This window comes from Orcinus orca, chromosome 6, assembly GCF_937001465.1.
Source record: "Orcinus orca chromosome 6, mOrcOrc1.1, whole genome shotgun sequence".
Taxonomy (NCBI): Eukaryota; Metazoa; Chordata; class Mammalia; order Artiodactyla; family Delphinidae; genus Orcinus; species Orcinus orca.
The window spans coordinates 6,641,419-6,662,092 of NC_064564.1; the positions used below are offsets into that span (position 1 = coordinate 6,641,419).

The following is a 20,674-nucleotide window of genomic DNA, read 5'->3' on the forward strand; positions in this document are numbered from 1 at the left end:
AAGGGGGAAGATTTAATGAGAAAAACAAATCCAATATTTCATGACCCGTCATTTCCTTAGGATATGAAAAATGAAGACATGAACTAGACTCTCAGCATTTTACTTTTATTTCAAAAAATGTTTTTTGCACTCTCTCTGTTTTGGACCTCTCAAGATGATTCTATTTCTGGAACACACTTTCTGATATGGTTTCTAATTGACTTCAAGAACCTGTCATGCCTTTGACATGTTATATGCTACATTTAAATTAATAGCTTCATGGGTCCCTTATGCATTTTTTCCTTAAATTTCCAAATACAATTCTGGCTTTCTGTCTCTCAGACTGACCAATCACAAGCAGTTCTGTGACTCAAAGATGGGAAACACTAGAAGTGGTGAAATAATCTTTGTAAAAGTTTAAAAATGAGGCTGTGTCTGCCAATCGCTTATAGTTGGTAAGTAGGTCTTTATTAAATGGTTTGTCCTGTCTGTCCTATTGTTTCCCCACAATATCCGACTGTGTGGTAGCTGAGTCACTATGACGTAAAGCTGCAGAGAAAGACAGCAGGACGACCAGACATACACACATCTTGCAGTCTTGGGTCTGTTCCCTAGTTGGGGTGGGAAGGCTTGATTAATGACAGACTTGTTCAACATAAAAAAGAACAAAGCCCACATTTATTCTTGGCATTCCTCTTCCTAGGGGCTTGGGGGGTAATGTAATTAATTTATAGCTTTGCAGTAAGGCAACATCAGAGAAGCAATTTAATTCATGAGAAGCAATGCAGATGGAGAGTGTTACTGAACATACCCCCGCATGGGAGGGTCTGTGAGGAAGGTGGAACAGAAGGTGATTTCTTCCACAAATAATACAGATTCACTACTAGTTACTACCTGGATTTCACCCCCCAGCCAAGGTGTCTTGAGAGGCGCGAAGCTGACTAACTGAACAGAGGTCTTTGGGACAGGCTTCCGAAACCGTGGGTGGAACTTACTTATTACCTGCTCCGCCGTGAGCGCTACCCCGGCCCAGGTGAAGGTCTCACCAGGTGTGCTGACGGCTTGGAGCCCCTGAGGCTCGCCTTCGGTCCCCTCAGCGTTCTTTCGAAAGTTAGCGGCTTTGCTCCCTAGGACACCCCCTCCGCCTCTCCTGCAGCCCCCAGGACGCACCCCACCCCCTCCCCTGCAGCCCTAGGACACACCCCGCCCCGTCCCCCGCCCAGCCTCAGGACACCCCTCCCACCTCCCCAGCGGCCCTAGGATACAACCCCACCCCCTCCCCTGCAGCCCCCAGGACACAACCCCGCCCCCTCCCCTGCAGCCCCCAGGACACAACCCCTCCCCCCCCCAGCGGCCCTAGGATACAACCCCACCCCCTCCTCTGCAGCCCCCAGGACACAACCCCGCCCCCTCCCCAGCAGCCTCAGGACACAACTCCGCCCCCTCCCCAGCAGCCCCCAGGACACAACCCCGCCCCCTCCCCCTCCCCAGCAGCCTCAGGACACAACCCCGCCCCCTCCCCAGCAGCCCCCAGGACACAACCCCGCCCCCTCCCCAGCAGCCTCAGGACACACCCCCTCTCCCGTCCCCAGCAGCCCCCAGGACACAACCCCGCCCCCTCCCCAGTAGCCCCAGGACACACCCCCGCCCCCGCCCCTCCCCAGCACGCAGGCCCCCTCCGCCCGAGGCCGCCAGGCCGACGACGCCAAGACGTCTTCCCGCCGCCCGTGCGCCGGACTTCTGGTCGCGGGCTGCGGGCTCGTTTTGTGCGCGGCGCTCCGCCAACGAGACCGGATTCAGAGGTCGGGCTCTGCGAGCCGGGAAGGCTGAGCGCTGAGAGACCCAAGACGAGCTGGTTCAGGGGCCGAAGGTGTTCGCCGCTGGCTGGTGAGTGGACGCGGGGGCCCAGGTGCCGCCTTCCCGGCAGGTCCGCGCGTGCCCGGAGCCGTGCGCGCTCCCGGCGGGGGTTCGAGGCGGTCCCCGGCTCTTCTTCCCTGTCCGTCCGCTCGGGGGGTCGGGGAAGGGGGTCCCGCTCCCGAGACTTCCCTGCGGTTAGAGCTGGGGTGGGGGAGGGGAGAGAGGCAAGAGGCTGAACCTCTCCCGCTTAAAAAGTGACACTTTGACAGAGGCTCTTGCAAGCGTTTACGTGCCTGGAGCGGTTTGCGCCGGGTTTGTTTGTAGCCGGCTTTCTTCTTTAATCTGTTCCATCCCTGGTTGAAGTCGAAGGAAGCTTTCCCAGGGCGAGCGATCTCTGACAGCCTAACTGCTGCTCAGCCGCTGAATGAGCTTCAGCTGGCTACACTTCACCGGATGTTTGGTGATGTTTCCCGCGAGAAATCTGGGCGCCTTCACAGTTGGTGCCCTTCAGCTGCCTAAAAGTTGTTTGTTTGCTTGTTTTCTTGGGTTTCACCCGACTGCAGTCCTTTGTCTAACAAAGTCAGATGATGGACGCTCGTCCTCCTGTTCCCCTGGAAGCCCCTTGGACTGGGTCCCCGTCTAGGTTAGCGTTCAGTTGGCTGTGGTCTCAGGGAACAAGTGGCGGGCAGAACACAATAGGGAAGAATGCATTCCTGATGACTCGTCTACCGTGGAAAGATTAAGCTGAAAATCTGACAGTTTTCATGGAAAGCGTTACTGTCGCTGTTTTATAAGTACTCAGTGTTGGTGAATTCTTCAAATCAGCTAACCCAGAGGTAACCAGCATGAGTTTGAAGGAGAGAATTCCCCCAATCTACCAGCACTAGGAGCGTAAAAACCCTGACACCTGGGCTCCCAGGGATATTAAAGTCACCGCTCTCCTGACAGGCTGGAAGACTGTTGATGGAAGCGGTGAGGTGGTGTGTGGGAAGGCCGGGGCGGGGGGTGGTGGTGGTGGTGGGGGGACCACCTGAGGAGGGGGCTGGAGCTTGTTTTCAACTGCCTGATGAAGAAGAGAATCCTCAGGGTTCTGGAATGTCGTTTAACACCCTGGTAGGTTACCTTGAATTTCTCTCCACGTGATGAAAAGACTTTCCATGGCCCTTCTCACACTTCCAGGTGGAGCTCAGTGGGTGCTTGTTTATTTCTGCTGCTGATAAACCTGTGGGAAATCTCATGAACCCAGCGATTTCCAAACGCAGGTGGTAGCTCCTTAATTGCCCACACAATGGCAAACAGGTTATTTTCAGTAACCCAAGAGCCTCGCATTTTCTCCCGCCCGTTTAGAGGTTCCATGAAGATACTGTGAGCGCGCATTTGGGCCCTCCCCTCCCCCCTCCTGAAATGGACAGTTATCCTTGGGTGTCTGGTGAAGATTATTGCCAGATAGGTACCGGCTGTAAAGTAGCATGTTTCTGAAGAGACTGTAGGCACTAGACACTAGCGCGGCTAACGGCTGTGTAGTTTTCCACTGTCCCTTTAGGGAGGAGACCTGCTTCGATCAGCAGTGTTTTCATTTGTTGTTTGTTGTGTGCCTTTGCTGGGCCTTTTTTTCCTTCTTGTTATTGAAAATTTCCCTTCACTTATGTGAAATCACAAACCAGAATTAGCAGCAACCATTGCTCTCTGGGGCTAAAATTAGAAAAGCCAACGGAACTTTCCAGGCATATCCTTCTTGTCTCATAAAAGATTTCTGCAGTCTCTTTCCAAACTCCAACTTTAGCAATTATTGTAAGATGATGCTTAAGTACTCTTTAAAAGCGAATTTATATTTGGACCCATGTTTTTCCCTTGAGCTTTAATCATGCTTTACCAATGCCTGTTGAACTTTGTTCCTCTGAGGTGCCCAAAGGCACACCCAATACGTTTACCAGCCCTTCAGAGTCTATATACTTAACTCTTTAAATGGTTCCTTAAAAAAAAGAAATAAGCAAAAGCTCCAATGGCACTTGCAAAATACAACACTGGCTCCTCTGATGGGATGGCACAAGGCGGTCGCTGCAGCTTTGTTTATGCCCAGGACAAGCTGGGCGTCTCTTCAGTTAATCATGAACTGCATAATTGACGTCTCACACCTTGGGCTGCTCTTAATCTCCAGCTATAAAGTGAAGGATAGGTTACTCCTGAGGTCTGGTTCACTTGGAAACCCTTTCAAAGCCTATCCAGTGGTTCCACAGCTGGGGCGAATCAAGGCGTGACACAGACCGGGAATTGCGGTGACCAACCCACAGCTCTGCTGATTTCCCGTTCCCCATCTGGGCTCCGGTGAGCTCCCCAGTGGCTGGTCAGCTCCAAGCCCGTGGGGCTGAAGATACAGTGGCTTTCTGTGAATGTAATTAAAACATGCCTCTGCCAGCTGCCTGTGGTATTGGCGAATGTTTTGCTAAGAAAGGCTGTTCCCGGCTTTATCTGCCTGCTGTGGTTTGCGGCCCTCGCAGCTCTTTCCTGGATGGCTGAGCTCTGATGTCATGCGCGCACTCAGCCTTGCGGGTTTGGGGGGCTCCCCCTGGGCGCCCCGGGTAGCGGCTGGTCCACTCCAGCACATTCCACTGCCTGGAGACCAAAGCCACCACGTGATTTGCGGTCGGGGTGATTTGGGGCTGGTTGGAGATGATTTAAAAGGAAGGTTATAGGCACATGAAGTGTAGGGTAAAGAAAATATATTTTACTACTTTATTGAGACCACATGGCTCCAACTTGCACTTTTTATTTAACGTGGAAATTGTTGGCTGAACTGGCTCGCGGGATTTTCCCCATCTTTGCTTTTTTATTGCTTAGAGCAAGAAGAGCTATACTCTCTATTTCTTGTAGGCTTGACCTCAAAATTATTCCTGAAATTTGAAACATTCTTCCTGCTTCAGAAAACAGGGAAAATGGGACTTGTCTGCTGTGCTCTTCAAGGGCCAAAGACTGTTGCTGAAGAGGCTCAGCTCTCTCCAGTGTGAAGGGGGGCACCCCCGTGTCAAGTGTAGGGAGGCGTCAGTTAGGAAAGGGGCAGGTCCAGGCAGCCCCCATGGACTGGAGGGCTAGACTGTCAGCAGCTGCGGGATGTGTGCATCTCCTGATGATTGCGAGAGGGGTGCCGGCCCACCTCCTGAGAACTCATTGCGCCCTGTGGTCAGCGACGGGTTAGAGGAGCATGGTCGACCTTTTCAAGGCACCAGCAGTGATGGCAGGGCTCGGAGCCCTTCGTGGTCCACACGTCACCCCTGAGACTCGGCTGCCATCTTCTGCCTCTCCTCTGTGGCCGGCCACAGACTGGCAAGTCAACCACCTTTTACGGCTGAACGAGTTCCCAAATCTCTGTCCAGCGTGAACTTGGAGGCTCTATTATCGCTTCATCCTATCTTCTTCATCCTATCTCCTTCATCCTTCATCTATTATCCCTCATCCTATTCCAGTGTTCAAGCTGTAGCTTAATTAATAGTCCACTAAAAGCTACCAAATAGCCCTCTCCAGCATCCAGTCTGGAGCCATGAAACCAGTTAGAGAGGCTTGGGGAAAGCTCGCAGCCCGAGGTCTGAGGGCCGTGACCGTGAGGTAGCGGAAGCCTGTGGTCCCTCCAAGCCAGTCTGGATTCCCACAGTTTGAGTCTGTGTACCCAGGGGTTTAAAAGAAAGCATGTGGAGATCAAATTAGTGTGGTTTATGAGAAAATCTCCTAACGAGAGAATTGGCAAAACGTCAGGAAGGCAGCATCGTGTGATGGGAATTGAACGATACTGGTTCTACTACAGGGTGACCCTGAACAAGCCACTTCACCTTGCAGTGTATTGATAAAGCCCTTTGCAACATTTTCTCGTGACCTTTGTGGATGTGCTGTCATCTGATACTTAGGCCAAGGCTCGGAAGCAGGAAGAGTAGGGTGTCCTTCTGTTTTCCCTGCTCCAGGTGACACAGTGCGTGGCCAGCTGAGTCTGGCCTCACACACGGAGCTTCTAACTTCAAATCCCATGTTCTTTCCGTGGCAGAAAGTGGCCCCCATGATCCTTAACCTCCACGGACGTCACTCTCCTTGTTTGCAAAAATGAGACATTTGGCCCAGAATATAATGGTCCATTCCAGCTGAAAATTCTATGTCTGATGAATCACTGGCTGGAAGGGACTCTAAGAAATCATTTAGTCATATTCCTTGCTTCCAGCAGGAATCTATCTAAACTATTCTGAAAAGAAAATGTCACTCTCCCCACCCCCGCTTTATTATTATTATTACTATTTTTTAACATTCCCAGAGCAGGGGAGTGTGAGAGTGCGTTCTGGGGAGAGAAGGAAAAAAGAGGGCCTACGACCTACTGTCGAGTCCCAGAAGCTGTGCATCTTCCCTCAGCAGACGGGAGTGTCCCGTCCTGGGATCCGCCGGTGAAGCAGGACAGGAGAGTCGCAGACACGCTTTGTGCCTGGAAGGGAATTCGGTGGGGAGAGGTCAGAGATGGTCACCCTGCCAAGAGGGAAAGAGAGCAGAGGGACTCAGGGACAGCCTTCAAGCTCATTATGGGCTCCTGGAGAGAGCCATGACTGCGCCTCAGGGGTCGTGGTTCCATTTAAAGACACAACAGAAGAGTCCTCTTCATCCAGGGACTTCCCTGGTGGCGCAGGGGTTACGAGTCCACCTGCCAATGCAGGGGACGCGGGTTCGAGCCCCGGTCCGGGAAGATCCCACATGCCGTGGAGCAGCTAAGCCCGTGCGCCACAACTACTGAGCCTGCGCTCTAGAGCCGGTGAGCCACAACTACTGAGCCCACATGCCACAGCTACTGAAGCCCGGGTGCCTAGAGCCCATGCTCCACAACAAGAGAAGCCACCATGTTTCCATTTAAAGGCACAACAGAAGAGTCCTCTTCATCCAGTGAGCGTGACGAACGGAAAGTTGGGCTGCCCTCGTCCTCCCTTTGTTTGGGGGCAGAGGGGGCTGGGAGGACAGCCTTGTCCCTGAGACGGTGCTGGGACCTTCCCGGTGTGAACTCCACCGTGTCCCCACCTCCCAGCTCCAGGTAGAGGCTCTGGCCGCCTTCCAAGATAAGGGTCAGGGTTAGGGTTAGGGTCAGCCTTCAGACGAATGACCAGTTCAGTCTCACATTCCAAGTTGTTCAACTCACTTGGTTGTCATTTTAAAACACGAATCTGTCTCCCATATTCTCCTTGTTTCTCTCCCATGAAGCAGAGGATAGGAAAAAGGGAAGACCTTTGGAGCCGGGTGGCTGAGTGACTGCCACAACTCGACAGTGTACTAACTGATCTCCATGAGGCGTCAGCTGTCCTGCCCCTCAGCATCTCCTCCCTGAAGTGGGGGAGTAAAAATAACCCCCTCTGGAAGTGTAACAGTGCTGAGGATCAGAGGAAGGGGCGTTGGGGAAGCCTCTCTGGAAGCAGCCCAGTCCCAGGTCTTTTCCATAAGCCACGAGTCACGGAGGTTTCTTCTGACTCTGCCTTGATTCCATCCCCAGGCCCACGTCAGAACGACAGTAGTTTTCCCGTACTTGCTAGGTGTCAGGCACATAATCATGTTTCATCCTCACGAAAACAGCATGGAGTGGGTCCATTACTCCCACTTTATTATGTGGAAATGGTGTTCCAACAAGAGCGAGCATCTTGCCCAGGATCCCAGGCTAATCAGTAGCAGAGACAAAATAAAGACCCCGCTGGCCTAGCCCCGTGCGAAGAACCGGGGCCTTCCCTACCGAACAGACCTGTCCTCTTGCCTTCAGGCTGCAGCTGGCCTCCTGCAGCCCCTGGAGTGGCCTCGTCAGCTGCCACGTCTGCATGGGATGCTCGGGCTTTGCTGGGTCCTCCTCTCCATCAGCTGCCCTGACCACAGACCGCCCTGCCCCCTCCTCAGTCCAAGCTGGCTCCTTGGCCTCCCTGTGATCCATTCCACTCGGGCCTGCCCCGCCCTCTTCTCCGACTGCCCCCTGGAAGCACATGACCCCCCGCAGGACCACGCAGCTCCTCACTCACTGTCCGGCCCAGGTCAGGCCTCCTCTCCCACTGCCCGGGTCCTGTCCTTGCTTCCTTGGAAGGAAACATTTAACGTGTTAAGTACAGCCACCGTGTTCCCCCTGAACCCAATAAGGTGAATTTTGCGGGCTGAGGGGGACCCGGGAGGCCGTCCGGACTGTGACCTTTACTTTACAGATGTGGAAACTGAGGCCCTGAGAGGTTAACTGCTTGTCCCAAATCATAGCTCTGGGCCAGAGCTGGGGCTGATTCCAAATCCACTTGGTACTGTCTTTCCTTACAGTTCTCAAGATGGTTTGAATCAACGTTTCATCGCCTCCACCTGCCCAGGCTGGTGGGACCCCCCTGGGCCGGTGTTGGGCAGCTGTCTTTCCTCTGCCGCAAGAGCCTGTGCAGACTCTGAACATTCAGGACAGACATTGTTTTCTTTTCCTTAACATACACCCTCCTGCCAAGCTCACCTCAGCAGGATGTGAAGAGCACCAGGCGCGCTGGGCTCTCCTTCAGGGACCAGAGACTTAGGTCTCCCCTCGGCTCTCTACCTCCGGGTTAAGTAATACCAGAGCTCTTTGCTTTCTCTGAGTTCTGCTCTCCAACAATTGCGTCATCTTTCTTTCTGTTTGTTGAACTGCGTCCAATGCTCCATGCCTCTCGAACTGTGAAGCCCAGAGCTGGATGGAGGCATCGCACAGGTGTGATAAACCGACCGTGACCTGACGCTGCTTCCGCCTGGGCTTCGGGGGTGCGGCCACCTCTCACTGTAAGCGCCAGCCGGGCCTCGCTGGGTCGTTTTGAGCCTCTTACCCTCCTTTGGCTGGACATGGCTCAGCCCGTGTTTGTGATAATAATCATTTCCCCCGTGGATCATGCAGAGTTTTTCCTACTGAGCTGTTTTTTCCTATGTTCCTCACCGTGTCTCCGATTCATCAGCTCATCCGGGACTCTCATCCTGCCCTTCCGCCTCTCAGTGCTCAACCCCGGCTACTGGCCCAAGGAGCTTAGCACATTCAATGTCCCTGGAATTCACCCACGTGGGAGCAGACCGCCGAGACTGCCAGCCCCTCAGAGCACTTCTCCCTGGTGACTCCAGGATTTGAAAAGCGTGGATCCATCTCTCAACATGGGGCCCTCAAACCGACCATCGGCCAGAGGGGAAAGTGCTGGATGAGGTAAGAGCCTGTTGGAGAGCCTTCCCGGAGACTTGTAGCCAGGGGCTATCCCCGTGGTCCATTCAGAGACGACCCAAACCCACAGCTGTCTTAGCCCCAGGGCTGGGAGTCTCTAGCATTTCGCTTGGGCTCAGAAACTCGATAATTACAAACCTTCGCATTGATAGATTGCACTTTGATACCCATCCGCTTAAACAACCCTTGTGAAGAAACACATTGTCCCCACTTTACAGATGAAGAACTAAGGCTCCGTGAGGTCCAGTGACTTCCAAGGTCACACAGCCATGCTTAGAACTCGAGCTTCCTGCTTTATACATCAATGGTTTAAAACCTTAGAATTCCTAAAATCCCGTCCGTGGGCCGTGGGGTTGCTTGTCAGAAATACGGATTCCGAGGCCCTGGCTCCAAATCACATTGATCCGTGAAGCCCGAGGGAAGCCTTGGAATCTGCATTTGCACGAGCACCCCCGAGGCTCCCGAGGTGTCAGCAGACCAGACTTGAAGAAACTCTCCGTATTTAAACTATACTTTCTAGAATAGACTCTTCAAATACAGACGTCCGCCTCTGCCCTACGACAAAGCGGGCACGCAAAACCAGCCGCGGGCGTCCCCTCATCCAGGCACCCTGCCCCCTGGACCGTGACTGCGGCTTCCAGACCAGCCGCCCAGCCCTGGCTCCATCCTGCCCCTTCACTTTGCGTGTCGGTCTCCTGTCTCAAGGACCCTGCCTCGGATCCCCACTCAGCTCTTGGGGAAGCTCTGGCCCCCGATTCTGTCCGTCTCTGCAGCTCCAGGTCAGAAAACCAATCTCGCGGAAGCCTTTCCAGATGGAGCCACGTGGCTGACCTGGACTCTGGGTCACGAGAGGGCATCTGATGACTCTCCCTCCAGCAGGTTCCCCTGGGGACCCTCCAGTCCCGTGCACCCCAGCCGGACATCACTTACAGACCTCTCTAAGGGAAAGGTCCCAGCCAACTCCCTCAAAAGAGATATCCTGGGTCCTGCAGTCCTGCTACTTAGAAAGGTCACACCCCCTTGTTCCTTGAAAACCTGGTGACTGCAGTGGAGCAGCGGGTGACCGGGCGGTGCGGCTGGCATCCATAAGGGACCCACAGCACGCCAGGCACCGCACTGGCTGCTTTCCGCGACGTGTATCTTACGGCCCTTCACTGATGAGAAGCGCGTCCAGGTGGTTACACCTGGGGCCCGTCTCCCATCTCAGGGCCCTTGGAGATTCTGTGCTCAGTGAATTACAAGTGCTGGCCCTGCCACCTGTGAGTCACTGAAGGCTTGCGGGTTCACCAAATCTGTGAGATTCCTGCCTGAATTCTTGTGTGCATGGTTTTTTAAAATAAATTTATTTATTTTATTTTTGGCTGCGTTGGGTCTTCGTCGCTGCACGCGGGCTTTCTCTAGTTGTGGCGAGCGGGGGCTACTCTTCGTTGCGGTGCACAGGCTTCTCATTGCGGCGGCTGCTCTTGTTGCGGAGCATGGGCTCTAGAGCACAGGCTCAGCACCTGTGGCTTGCAGGCTCAGTAGTTGTGGCCCACGGGCTCTAGAGCGCAGGCTTAGTAGTTGTGGTGCAGGGGCTTAGTTGCTCCGTGGCATGTGGGATCTTCCCGGACCAGGGCTCGAACCCGTGTCCTCTGCGTTGGCAGGCGGATTCTTAACCACTGCGCCACCAGGGAAGCCCCTTTTATGCTTGTTTAATTGAGGAAGTGCAGCCCTGAAGAAAAGAGTTTCTGGGGTCAAAGCAGATTTGTAGCTTGGTTGACTGTTTCTGTGGGACCCAGTGGCCTCCCAGGCTTGGGGGGCGCGTCCCACACGCTGTCCCTTTCATACTCCTGTTCCTGCCAAAGAGGCTAACTCTTCTGGCGCTTCTTAAGAAACATCCAGATTGTGATAGTGACACAGGAAGTAATAAGATGCTTTGACAATCAAGGGTGCAATGCGAAGACAGCATTCCCCCTCCCCACCATACCCCACACTTTGGTCCCGGCTATCTTGTGACACTCAGAAGGGAAATTTCCAGACATAAGCCTCCTGAGTGATTGTCAGGTGTGTGTGTTGCCTTATCGTGAGCAGATGTGAGAGCTCATTGAGGAGACAGAGTATTGGGGGCTGCAGGGAGAGGGGAGTTTGGAACTTGGTGGAGCCCTGCCTTAGAGCCTTGGAATATTATCCGTGTGTGAAAGCTGAAGTTTTGCTGAAATAAGCAGTTCCCTTTTATATTATGACTTGGCTAGCTGCAGAAGGATACTTGTTAAAGGATCTCAGAGCATTATGGCAGAGTCTGCCGCCCTATCCTTGATTAGGTCAAATTAAACTAAAAAGGAAACGCAGTCTGGTTTGCTAACCGCAGGGAAAGTATTGCTTTTGGGTAGAGCTCATACCCAGATTGTCTGACTTGAGGATAATGCGCAGGAAACAGTTGGGTTTTTTTTTTTTTCTTTCTTTCTTTTGGTTTTGATAAGCTTCCAGGAACTTGCAACCCAGAAACTGTGTTTGTGGCGTTAGCGGTGATCGTGGCACACTGGCCAGAGCGTTCCTGTTCAGGCTCTTGCTCGGTGTATCATAAGGCGTGTGCACAGCAGGCCGGGTCCGGTTTCCGGTGCACACGTGCTGGTTATTATTAAAACGTGGGGATCTCCTGAACCAGGCATCAAGGCAGCCGGCGCGCCCTGCCCGGGCACTTTGAAACTCTATCTGCTGAAAAAGCCACGTTTCCCTCCACGAATGAGCACGTTTAAGAAAGCAGGCTGCTTAGGAGTCGGAGGGAGCAGAGTGGCAGCTCAGGGGAAGGCCCATGTGCGATGGGGTGGTCTCATGGAGGCCGGGAGGGAAGCAGAGTGTCCACTGGAGTTTCTCCTCAAGATCTTCACCTTCGTGACAAGAGCCTTCACTAAGGTCTGATTGGCAGCCTCTGTGCGTGCGTTTTCTCCCTCAGTCTAATACTCCCGGGACAGAGGTACTGTTGTTATCCGCCTTTTGCAGGTGAGGGACCGAAGCTCAGAACTTGCCTGAGTTCCTGGAGGGAAAGACAGAGCCGGGGTTCTCGCCTGACACAGAACCCACCGTCTGAGGCCGTTCTTCTTTCAAAAGCCCTTGGAGCCTCCAGAGGGGGCAGTGGTTACAGCCATTTGCTTCAGGTGACAGCCAGGAGCTCTTTGGATGTAGGTGTCCTTTAAGCCTTGGTGGAGCACTGAGTCTGTCCCGGTTTTTAGACAGGGGCGTCCTCGAATCCTCTCCATGAGCAAATCGAGTAGGCTCTGGGGTCCCTGCTTTCCTGGTGCGTCGCCTCCTGTCCGCTCCCATCGCCCAGCACGGCCTCTCTGGCCATGGGGTGACTTGTCATCTGTTTGGCCATGGTATATGAGAAGGGCTAGAGAAAAGCCGTTGGTGGTGCAGGACGGGACGCAGCAGTGTGAGAGTCCTGCTGTGGCTTTGGTGCTGGACGCCCTCGCTTATGGTCACGCTTCATCTCCTCCAGAGCTCACCTTTGTCTCAGAGGTAGTATTTCCTTCCACTAGATTAGGAGTGTCACCCGCAGATTCAGGAAAGTAGCATGTGCACTGCAAGCGGACAGATTTCTGCTCTCCTGGGGACTGTCCCACCAACATCACTATTCAAATTCCTGAGCCTCTGGGCCCCGAGGCGCCCTGTGCTGTGAAGTGGGAGCAGTTGCACCCGCCTTGGCTGTCCCTGCAGAGAGGGGGCGAGGGGACAGCACAGCCCCGGACTCACGGTCAGCCCTGCCCTTTCACTGTCCACTGCATCCCTCCTCTCAGCCCCCGCCCTGTTCTCTGCATCAGTAAGTTGAGCTTAACGTACAGACACAGTATGGAGTCTGTGTCCTGAGCTGTACCATCCACAGCGTGGCTCACAGGGGAGGGGCAGTGTGGACCAGTGGTCAAGTGTTTGATCCCTTTCAGCAGACGGATGGGGGTGAAATCCCTGCTCAGACACTCCCTGTGTGATGGGGGCGCGTTACCAAACCCCTGGGCCTCAGTTTCCTCTTCTTTAAAATGGGCCTGACGGTCGTCCTTCTCTCCTGGTGTTCGGGAGAGCCTCGTTAGTTACGTGGGATACACACTTAGAGAATGCCCGGCAGGGTGAGCGCGCATGAAGCGCGAGGGGCCCTTATTATCACTAATCATCATCACCTGTTATCTTTGTGGCCTCTTGGAAGCCTTGTAAAAGAACAGGTCGTGGTGAGCTGTTGCAGAGAAGCCGAGAAGCAGATTCTCTTGGTGTGGACGGGGCAGCTCCCCGGGCGGGGAGGGCGGGTGCTGACCACGGCCCCGTTAGTGCCATGCCCCGCCCCACCCAGGCGGGGGAACACACGGGAAAGCCTGACAGTCAGCTCTTGGGGGAGGAAAAAGGCGCTAAGCGAAGAGAAGGAATTATTAACTAGGAGGTGACCCCACCAGGACACCAAGCACCGGGTGTCACTTGCTGTCCTAAGAGGACACGGGACAGGCAAGTCCATCAGCAGGGGATGGAGGGGGTCTGGGCTGCGCTCCAGGGACGGGGCGTGTGGCTTCACCTCAGTAGACCCCGGCCGTGCGTGCCCTCTTCCTGCCTCGTCCACGTAGACGACAGAGGATGCGGAGGCCGGGGTCCCAGGCCAGACACCAGGCCTGCGTAGCCCGGGGCTCCCTGCAGAGAGCTGGGGGGTGGCCTGAGTCAGAGCCCTGACCGTGAGCCCTTTGGTGCCGGGGGGCCACCGCTGTCCACCTCCGCGCAGGACTTCAGCAGGTGTGGTGCCCAGGCCTTGATGAGCGTGAGAGACACAGCAACCCGTCGGCCCCTACGCAGACCTTTACCACCCACCCCTGGAACATTCCTCTCTCCGGAACCATCCTGACCCCATAACGAGATCTACTTAGAGGGGGCTCCAGGCACCTCTTGTGAAATGGTGGACACGGCCTTCCAAGGATGAATCCATACCTGGCCCTCTGCCTCCATGGCGCTGAAGGCCTCTGCTTTCCCCTTGATATCAGTGACGTAAGATTAATGTCCAGAGTTCCAAGCAGTGATTCTAGAAACAGCCACAAAATCAATAGTGTCTTAGCCATGAGGCTTACATTACAAAGTCTCAGGAGGTGAGAATAATGTGTGTGCGTGAGTCTCGTCATTCAGGAGTATAGCGCTCCGTGACATGCAACGTGTATTTATACTTTTCTGGTAACAGTGCAATTTATAGTAAAAATACAGATACCTTCTGCACATGATGGTATAAATGTGATAGGATCTCAGTCCTCAAAACTACTTAAAATCGAAGGTATTTAGGTTAAGAGCACATAAAAGAATACTTATGCATAAAATATTATGAAAACATAGTTTGCTTCTCAATTTACATAGCAAAAATAGTGTGGGAAAGAAAAAACTGGAAAGCCTACCACTCAGGAATGTGTTGTTCCACTCAGGAACTTGTTTCTTGAGAACCCTCCTTTCTTCAGGCAGCTCAGAGGTGCTCTGCTGATCATCAGATATAAAAGGAAATGAACATTGCAGTAGCCTTTTTTTTTCTTTTATTTAAATAAATTTATTTATTTATTTTTGGCTGCGGTTGGGTCTTCGTTGCTGTGTGCGGGCTTTCTCTAGTTGCGGCGAGCAGGGGCTACTCTTTGTTGTGGTGCGTGGGCATCTCATTGTGGTGGCTTGTCACTGTGGAGCATGGGCTCTAGGTGCATGGGCTCAGTAGTTGTGGCACATGGGCTCAGTAGTTGTGGCACATGGGCTCAGGAGTTGTGGCTCGCGGACTTAGTTGCTCCACGGCATGTGCGATCTTCCCGGACCAGGGATTGAACCCATGTCCCCTGCACTGGCAGGCGGATTCTTAACCACTGCGCCACCACGGAAGCCCTACAGTAAGTAGCTTTTAAAAATTTTTTTATTTTATATTGAAGTACAGTTGATTAACGGTGTTGTATTCATTTCAGGCGTATAGCAAAGTGATTTTTTCCAATTGCTGAAAAATACTACAAAATAAATGAAATTGCTGTGCAAATTAAAGTGATTGAAAAACATCATTCATTCTAAAAATTATTCTTCCTAACCCTTTAGGAAATGTGTGCTCTGGAGATATTCTTAAAGCCCAAAAATGTTTTGATATATAGAAAGTACATAGAGGTGAGAGAAATAATTCTCTAATCTTCTTACCAGGAATATTTGCAAGATGATTACATAATCAAAACAGTTTCTCAGACGTTCTGGGAGAAAATTCCTTTTAGCTGGAATTATATCTTACAGGTTAATTGATCAGATTTTTAGTTTGTTTTTTGTTTTGACGTTTAAAAAAATTTTTTTATATTGGAGTATAGCTGATTAACAATATTGTATTTTTTCGGGTGTACAGCAAAGTCATTTAGTTATATATACACACGTATCTATCCTTTTTCAAATTCTTTTCCCACTTAAGTTATTACAGAGTATTGAATATAGGTCCCTGTGCTGTATAGTAGGTCCTTGTTGGTTATCTGTTGTAAACATAGTAGTGTGCACAGGTCAATCCCAAACTCCCCATCTATCCCTCCCCCACACCCTTCCCCCTTGTAACCATAAGTTTGTTCTCTAAGTCTGTGAGTCTGTTTTGTAAATAAGTTTGTTTGTGTCATTTTTAATTAGATTCCATATATGCGTGATTTCATATGACATTTGTCTTTCTCTGTCTGACTTACTTCACTTAGTATGATCATCTCCAGGTCCATCTATGTTGCTGCAAATGGCATTACTTCATTCTTTTTTATGGCTGAGGAGTATTCCATTGTATATATGTGCCACATCTTCTTTATCCATTCCTCTATTGATGGACATTTAGGTTGCTTCCATGTCTTGGCTATTGTAGCTAGTGCTGCAGTGAACATTGGGCTGCATGTGTCCTTTAGAACCATGTTTTTATCTGGATATATGCCCAGTAGTGGGATTGCTGGGTCATATGGTAATTCTATTTTTAGTTTTTTTTAAGGAACCTCCATACTATTCTCCATAGTGGCTGTATCAATTTACATTCCCACCAGCAGTGCAAGAGGGTTCCCTTTTCTCCACACCCTCTCCAGCATTTATTGTTCGTAGACTTTTTGATGATGGCCATCCTGACTGGTGTGAGGTGATACCTCATTGTAGTTTTGCTTTGCATTTCTTTAATAGCGATGTTGAGCATCTTTTCATGTGTGTCTTGGCCATCTGTATGTCTTCTTTGGAAAAATGTCTATTTAGGTCTTCTGCCCATTTTTTTGCAGTAGCCTTTTAAAGCCATAAGAGGTCCTGGAAAAGGGTAAAAATTAGAATTAAAATATTTCCTTGGATACTTAGTTAATTTCTTCAGAAAGGTTTGGCTGACTGTGTTGACTACAATGCCGACGAGATTCTCTGGATCACTTTTTCCAGTGGAATATATTTATTCGTTTGTTTTTCTTCAGAATGCAGGATTAATTATTAAAATTTTACAGAAAAATGGGCTTCCCTGGTGGCGCAGTGGTTGAGAGTCCGCCTGCCGATGCAGGGGACGTGGGTTTGTGCTCCGGTCCAGGAGGATCCCACGTGCTGTGGAGCAACTGGGCCCGTGAGCCATGGCCGCTAAGCCTGCGCGTCCGGAGCCCGTGCTCCGCAACGGGAGAGGCCACAGCAGTGAGAGGCCTGCGTACGGCAAAAAAAAAAAAAAAAAAAAAAAAAATTACAGAAAAAGATGTGTTTAAGGCTGCTGGGAAGACACATCGAAACAGTAGATTCCAGGAACAGTAAGAAGCCTTGTGGGAGGGGCTCTTGAACAGGTTGGGGGGTGGCATATGTGCACCCAAAAGTACTTGCCAAAAAGCCCTGCAGGCCTGCAGGACGTAACTAGTCTGTTCAGTGCACCCCTTGGGGAAACGACTCCCTCCCACGAACTGAATTGCACATTTTCCTTATTTATCCAAACTCTACACTTAGAACAAGGCTGCTCCACTTTGCTTTTTCCCTTCCCTGTTTCAATCCACTCAGACTGCTCTCTCGGGTTGCAGCCGCTTCCGAAGGTGATGTGACATGAGCTGTTCCCTTTTTTCTGGTTTGTCTGCTTCCTGTAAAGAGCTAATGTGCTCCAGAGAGTTCCAGAATCAGCTCTCACTGGGAAGTCCCATAAGCTACTTTTTTTTCTTCTCTCACCCACCAGAGCTTCCGACATTCCAGACAAAGGAGAACACTGAGCAGTTTGCAGAGGCTGCTGGAGAAATGCTGCTAATTCAGTAATAGCAGCTTCAGTTTTGACATCTGTCTGTATTCATTAGAAGCAGCTATTTCACAGCCTGAGAGAGAAAAATCAGAACCCTGTGGCAGAAGAGAGGGAGAACGTGGGCCCTTGCACTGTAGAGACAGACGCGAATTCTCTGTTAAGTCATAAGTGAAAGCTTCTTGGCCCTGATGGGTATAAATTATTAGAAGAGGATGCTCTCAGGAAACAAGGTGTAAATTCTGTTTGCCTATAAAGTGAGAGGTTTGCCAGTTAGTCCTAATACATCCAAGGAGGGGAATTATTAGAGAATGTCTTGGGGAATTCCCTGGCGGTCCAGTGGTTAGGACGCCACCTGTCACTGTGGTGGCCCGGGTTCCATCCCTGGTTGGGCAACTAGGATCCCATAAGCTGTACAGCGCTGCCAAAAACAAACAAACAAACAAAGAATCAATAGAGAATCGCTTGGCGTGAATACTTTTGCATCAAGCATCTGCTTTCAAGGTCCCCTCACAGATGCTCCTTCCAGGTGCTGCTGCCTCTCTTCCTACACAAAGCACCATTTGCGCTGTTGTAGCTGGAAGCAACCTCACTAGTCCACAGCTACCTTCCTAACGTCCCTACAGTCGCGTGGCCGTGTCTGGAAACTTTATGTAGCCTGTGTGCTTGCAGCTCCTTGTCCAAACACTACCCCCCGGAGTAAAGCTGTGTGTGAGCAGGGCCTCGGCTCGTCACAGCCGGGCCTGTGTTTGCTCCAGGGGGAGCTGATGCGTCCTCCCAGCTAGATCTTCACGGTCCAACCCAGGTCCCTGTGACCTCTGCAAGCATCACTCTGTGGTTAAAAGGCATCCTGTTCTTGGGACATTGACTCAGCAGAGCCAAGAATTTTCCTGTAAACTACTGCTTGGTCGTTAAGGAAACACAACAATTCAACCCTAACGTGCCACATTCTACAGATGCTCATTTCTGAGGCACTGGGTATTTTCACCCACTCCCGGAAGCAAGATGAGAGCATCCCCTGGCTGGTGTGAATTTTTTTTAGCATCTCTTTGCGTAACGAGATCCAGTCTCAGGACCGTCTACTTAAGTGTATAGGACAATATGCTAACATTTGTTTTCTTTAATCAAGTCTCTTTAATTCTTACCGGGACCATGTTTTTAGAAAGCACGCAGTGGCCCTCCTAGCAGTGGGAAGCTTCACAGACAAAGAATAAAGGCAAATATTTCAAGCACATTAGGATATAAGCCGGGTGTAGGTAGCTGACCTAGAGGACGTGCATTCCGTTGTGTTCACCCAGAGTCAGAGACTTTTCTTAACTTGTCTCCTGTGCCCCGACAATGGATGGTCCCCTTAGCTTTTGTCAGAAGTTGTATCAGCTGGCTAGCCTTTTTCGAGTACAGTGCATCCAGCCTCATACCAAAGGTTAGACATGCATTACCTTGTTTAAGCCTTCTAACAACCTCACGAGGTAGGGACAAGTAGAATACGGGTCGAAGACCACAAGAAGTTGACAAAACAATAATGCAAGTCCTTTAACAGGACATCATTGTCCTAAAAAGTATAGATTTCCTTTTCAGTTTTTAAAATGCTGTATAGATTGGATATTCTAATAGTGCCATGTTTTTTTTTTTCTTTAGGGTCCTTTTTGTACATTTTTAAGAAGCTTAATGTGTATAAGGAATATTTGCTTATGGTTAAAAAAAATCATACAGGAAGCTCCCCAGTGAAAAGTGAAAAGGCCTCTGTCTTTGCTCAGCCTCAGTCCCTCCGCTCAGTATAACCGAAAAGCTGCAGGTTTCTTGTCTGACCCCCCAGAGGTCTAGTCCCCTTCTCTACTCTTATGGTTTTACTGGACGATGCTTTTTTTTTTTTAAACAAATTTATTTATTTTTGGCTGTGCTGGGTCTTTGTTGCTGCGTGCAGGCTTTCTCTAGTTGCGGTGAGCGGGGGCTACTCTTCGTTGCGGTGCGCAGGCTTCTCATTGCGGCGGCTTCTCTCGTTGCAGAGCATGGACTCTAGGCGCTCAGGCTTCAGTAGTCATGGCACGTGGGCTCTGTAGTTGTGGCGCACGGGCTTAGCTGCTCCACGGCTGGACGAGGCACTTTTGACAGCTTCATCTCACAGGATTTTTAAAGTCTGCATTGTGTGGGATGCCAAAATCGAACGGCCATTTCCTCTCTCAAGGACATTTGAGGCAAGATGAGTGTTTTCCTAATACTTAAAAAATGCTAAAACACACATCTATGTACATATATGTTTCATGTGTCCTGTGCCCTCGTGTGAACCTAACTTTCCAGAAATGAGACCAGTGGGTCAGATGCCTGGGTGTCTAAATGCTCGTGTTGCCAAATTCTCTTCTTAAAAGGTTACACCAATTCCTAGTCCCATATTAGTTACAATCATTTTCAATGCATAAGAGTGTTAGCTTATATTTTTATCATTTCCTTTTAGATGCTCAAACAGCTCCCAAGTGGGAAACGCCTGCCCCTGGCCTCCTCCACCTGCCCCCAAGAATCCTGCACACCCTACACACATCATATAACAACACTTCCTGACTCTCCCTTTCTGTCCTCCTTCACGTGAAGTGTGTGCATTCTGATGATGTTATTTGCTAAATATATAAATGTACTTACAAACGGCTTTCCAAAGATGAAGTGATACAGTCCCAACTTTGGAAAACCGGATTCTGTCCCCCAGGAAGTGCGGTGGAGGCCTTCTCGGGATGATGATTTAGCCTAGCTAATTTACGATTGAGAGATTGATGCAAGAAGGCATAGAGTTCAAGAGTGAGGTCAATTTTTCCTGAAGTTAGGAATAAATCTGTGAATTCTGGTCTTACGAACCGCTGAAGAATTACTGTGCGGAGGTCAATAAATCACATGGGAAGCTGTGTGAGAAACGTTCCATCTCCTCAGCATATTAGTTACAATTACGTTATTAGGCTCCAGAGTGTTGGGCAAATTCATTCTTTTCACTTTGCAGCAATCGACCTGGCAACAGATTTAACATTTTCTTTAAATGTCTAAGTTTAACTCCTTAGTCACTGGCCAAAAACCTCTTTCTAATCCTACCAGAACTTCAGAGCTATTAAATACTTTAGTTCTTAGTCACTTAGAAATATAATGATGCTTTACAGGTAGAAGAGGGTAGGGAGAGGGAGGAATTCCTACTCCTCAGTGGCAGGGGGGTCGGTTCAGAAAGTGAGAGGTCGTGAGGATGAGTGTCTGCCTATTACGCATGTTGAGCACAAATACACATTTTGCATTGTATTCAGGAGAGTTACTTTTGAACAAAAGTGAAAATTTAGTGCTTCCCTGGTGGCGCAGTGGTTGAGAGTCCGCCTGCCGATGCAGGGGACACGGGTTCACGCCCCGGTCCAGGAAGATCCCACATGCCGCGGAGCGGCTGGGCCCGTGAGCCATGGCCGCTGAGCCTGTGTGTCCGG

The 20,674-nt window shown here is 50.8% G+C and overlaps 1 protein-coding gene across 1 annotated transcript in view; it reads left to right on the forward strand.

The window, feature by feature from the left end:
* Positions 1-1,643: 1,643 nt before the first annotated feature.
* Positions 1,644-20,674, forward strand: part of PALLD (palladin, cytoskeletal associated protein) — a 276,660-nt gene continuing 257,629 nt past the window's right edge. Inside the window, exon 1 of the mRNA XM_049711349.1 lies at positions 1,644-1,866. The gene's annotated coding sequence lies outside the window, so the exon portion shown is untranslated. The remainder of the gene's footprint in view (positions 1,867-20,674) is intronic.